Below are 4,539 nucleotides of genomic sequence, written 5' to 3'. Positions count from 1 at the left end.
AACAGACTTCTATTATTTTACTCAGTTGCTCCAAGATCTTCAGTCATTTGACTTCCGTGTACATATTTATATCAACTGTCTCCCTATCACTTCCTTCTGACTTAATTTCTTTTGCTGTGCATCAGATTCCATTTCAACAATATTCTCGCCAAAACCCTCAGCAATCACATTTACTTGACTCCTTGCACCTTCCTGTACCAAAACAAAACAAAACATGACACTTGGCTTCCATCTATTCATCTTCTCTGTTGTAGGCTGCTAAGCATTGAACAAAAATAGCACCTTACACAGATTAGTGACGCTGAAATTTATGATTCACAGCTTCCCATGAGACTTCAATTTGCCACAACACACCAGTGTTTCTTATGTTTTGTTCCTTTCCCATTTACCACAAAAACTATGTCAAATATATTTACTTTCTTCTTATAACTGACTCTTTCACTCATTATCTCATTCTTAATCAATGTCCTTCTCTGAATGGCAGTCATCAACTGATAAGCTTTTCAATTCCTACCACCAAACAGACCAATAATAGCACTCATCCTGCCCATCTCTCCTGCAACAATGAAATGTGTCCCTTCTGCCCAAGTTTGTGAAATGCATTCTCACTGTCTCTGTCTCTTCAAAGATTCTCCCTCTAGCGGCTTCTTTTTGTTAGAATCTAAATATATTCAAGTCTCTCTTCCCAGAAGTCCCTTTTAATTCCAGGTCCCTCTTTGCTGTTTTTGTTCAGTCTTAAGTTGTGTCCAACTCTTTGAGACCGCATGGACTGTAGCATGCCAAGCTTCTCTGTCTTCTGCTATCTCCCAGAGTTTGCTCAGTTCATGTCCATTGAGTCAGTGATACTATATTATTTATTTCCTCTTGCTCATAAAGAGACTCTAGAGACAGATTATCTCTGTGTGTATCCCAGATCTGCCACTTATTAGTTACTTACAATTAATGTAATGTTTTTATCAACTCATTTAATCTGACTGTGATTTCCTCCTCTGTAATACCTTGTAAGATAGACTGAAAAAAAAAAAAAAATATATATATATATATATAGCATTTGTAAATGTGTGGAAAATAAAGTGCTTAATAAGTCTTGGATATAATAATTGTAAGTGTTATTAGTTAAGCCAAACTCCCTGAGAAGACTGAATACAAGTTGCATTTACTTTCTTATCTCTGTCTCAGCACTCAGGACTCAGCAATCAGGCAGCCATGTCAAATGTTTGGTAAAATCTTCTTGATGAGCCATTTACTCAATTGAACAGGTATTTCTGTCTATATCTTTCCTGACTTTGGGCAGCATTTGACATTGCTGATCATTTGTACTTCCTATAGCATTTGTATGCAGGTCAGGAAGCAACAGTTAGAACTGGACATGGAACAACAGACTGGTTCCAAATAGGAAAAGGAGTACGTCAAGGCTGTATATTGTCACCCTGTTTATTTAACTTATATGCAGAGTACATTATGAGAAATGCTGGGCTGGAGGAAGCACAAGCTGGAGTCAAGATTGCCGGGAGAAATATCAATAACCTCAGATATGCAGATGACACCACCCTTATGGCAGAAAGTGAAGAGGAACTAAAAAGCCTCTTGATGAAAGTGAAAGTGGAGAGTGAAAAAGTTGGCTTAAAGCTCAACATTCAGAAAATGAAGATCACGGCATCCGATCCCACCACTTCATGGGAAATAGATGGGGAAACAGTGGAAACAGTGTCAGATTTTATTTTTCTGGCCTCCAAAATCACTACATATGGTGACTGCAGCCATGAAATTAAAAGACGCTTACTCCTTGGAAGGAAGGTTATGACCAACCTAGATAGCATATTCAAAAGCAGAGATATTACTTTGCCAACAAAGGTTTGTCTAGTCAAGGCTATGGTTTTTCCTGTGGTCATGTATGGATGTGAGAGTTGGACTGTGAAGAAGGCTGAGCGCCGAAGAATTGATGCTTTTGAACTGTGATGTTGGAAAAGACTCTTGAGAGTCTCTTGGGCTGCAAGGAGATCCAACTGGTCCATTCTGAAGGAGATTAACCCTGGGATTTCTTTGGAAGGACTGATGCTGAATCTGAAACTCCAGTACTTTGGCTACCTCATGCGAAGAGTTGACTCATTGGAAAAGACTCTGATTCTGGGAGGGATTGGGGGCAGGAGCAGAAGGGGATGACAGAGGATGGGGTGGCTGGATGGCATCACTGACTCGATGGACGTGAGTCTGTGTGAACTCCGGGAGATGGTGATGGACAGGGAGGCCTGGCATGCTGCGATTCATGGGGTGGCAAAGAGTCGGACACGACTGAGCGACTGATCTGATCTGATAGCATTCCATTCTTTTGCTTTTAGTGAAGTCACACTCTGGGTTTTCTTCTGGATATTCCTTCTTACTATCTTTTGCATTTTTTTTTGAAAATTTCAGTGTTTTAAAAAATCTTAAATGTCAGGTTCTCCAGGATTCTCCTTTAAGTCTCTCTGATCTCACTGTCTGTATGCCCTCAATACATTTTCTGATTATTTATGAATCTTGGTCTTCAGCTGAAGCCTGTCTCCTGAGTAACAGATCAATTCAGCTACTAAAATCTCCACAGGAATCTTATATTCAGCACATATAAAAATTAACTCATATTCGCCTCTCTAAGCTGATTGTATATTCTTTAGTTCAAACTTACATAGCATGGCCAATGAAGAACTCCAGAGGCCATTATTCATTTTGCAGTAAGCAAGGGAGGACAGTTAATATAAAATTCAAGTTAAAGCTGTGCCCCTCCGGATTTGCATAATATGGTCATCTATCCTATATCTGAGTTAAAATCCCATATGTTATGTTGGACTCTGCTCTCCATGACACCCTGTCAAGCACTGTCAACTCCAATTTCTAATTCTCTCATAGTCCCATCCTCCTCCCAATTTCCAGTGCAAGTCCTCCTCCTAGACATCTCCTGATTCTTTTAATATGAAGCCCAAACTTCACACAATTTAGAATTTTCAGATACTGTGCTACTTTACCACTCTGGCTTCAACTCTAGCTACTCTTTCTTAGTATTCAACCATCAGGTTGTACTGCAAGTTTCTCAACCATGCTATGCATTCTCTTACCTCTAGGCTTCTAGTCATGCTTTTCACTCTCCTTGGAATAATCTACTTATTCTTTTCCCTAGGAAGGCTTAGTTTAATCTTCCATAATGCAGACTCTAGACAAGAACATGATTTCAAGAGGTTTATGTAGGAGATAATCTCCAAAGAAATGGTAGAAGAGTGGGTAAAACAGAAGGAAAGAAATAGATGAAATAGAGAAGGTGAAACAGAGTATCTTAGTGAACATGTTACCAGTATAGGCAGTGGGAACTCAATTACACTGGGAACTTTTGGGATATAACATACAGTACATCTCAGAACAGTCCCACATAAAAAGCAAATTAGAATTCTCTGAGCTTGCAGTACCTTTCTCTTCCCCTTGGAGGGTCCTTGGCTTTTTTCCCCAGCATGGCTCCCAAACACCAGTTTTCACTTCCACTCCAAGCTAAGAAACTGAAAACAGTGAGGCTGACTCTTGCCTCCAGGCCAGATGAGGCATCTGCTTCTTCAAACTTGCTGAAGGAAGAAAAAGAACAGCAATAAGCAATCGAACATATTGATAAAGTACAAAATGAAATAGACAGACTTAATGAACAAGCCAGTGAAGAGATTTCGAAAGTAGAACAGAAGTATAACAAACTTTGCCTACTATCAAAATCCCATATTTGGGGGTAACAATATATGTTAGCCATCCACAAGTGTCTGCATTGCTTGGAGAGGAAAATTAAAAGGTGCTACATTATTTGACAAGAGTTGAAGTGAAGAATTTGAAGACATTAAATCAGGTTACAGAATAAATTTTTATTTTGATGAAAACCCTTACTTCAAAAATAAACTTCTCTCCAAAGAATTTCATCTGAATAAGAGTGGTGATCCATCTTCAAAGTCCACTGAAATCAAATGGAAACTTGGAAAGATTTGATGAAATGATCAAGTCAAACACAGAATCAAGCCAGCAGGAAGAGACAGCATGAGGAACCAGAAAGCTTCTTCACCTGGTTTACTGACCATTCTGATGCAGGTGCAGGTGAGTTAGGAGAGGTCATCAATGATGATATTTGGCCAAATCTGTTACAGTACTGTTTGGTTCCTGACATGGATGAGGAAGGGGAAGGAGAAGAAGATGATGACGATGATGAAGAGGAAGAAGATTGGAAGATATTGATGATGAAGGGGATGAGGATGAGGAAAGGTGAAGAAGATGACTGATGGAACACTGATGGATTCCAGCCTTTTAAAATTCCCTCCAGTCCCTGGAAGCAAGTCACAGTCTTTTTTTTTTTTTCCTTCTCCTCTTGTGCTCAGTTGCCCTCTTTTTGAGGTCTCTTTTCTCCTTTATACCATGGTTCACAACTTATTTTGGGGGAAAATATCTTCAGCAGAATTCAGTGGGAAAAGAGTCTCTACCCCTTCCTTTTCCAAATTCATTTTTATCCCTTCCTGTCTCAACAAGAACTTTATGGGATCAATA

The 4,539-nt window shown here is 39.3% G+C and overlaps 1 pseudogene; it reads left to right on the top strand.

Moving 5' to 3' along the window:
- Positions 1-3,476: 3,476 nt before the first annotated feature.
- On the top strand, positions 3,477-4,264 carry LOC102276115 (protein SET-like; annotated as a pseudogene).
- Positions 4,265-4,539: the final 275 nt, after the last annotated feature.

The sequence above is a fragment of the Bos mutus genome, chromosome 19 (genome assembly GCF_027580195.1).
Source record: "Bos mutus isolate GX-2022 chromosome 19, NWIPB_WYAK_1.1, whole genome shotgun sequence".
NCBI lineage: Eukaryota > Metazoa > Chordata > Mammalia > Artiodactyla > Bovidae > Bos > Bos mutus.
This window is presented reverse-complemented; position numbering and strand designations above follow the sequence as displayed.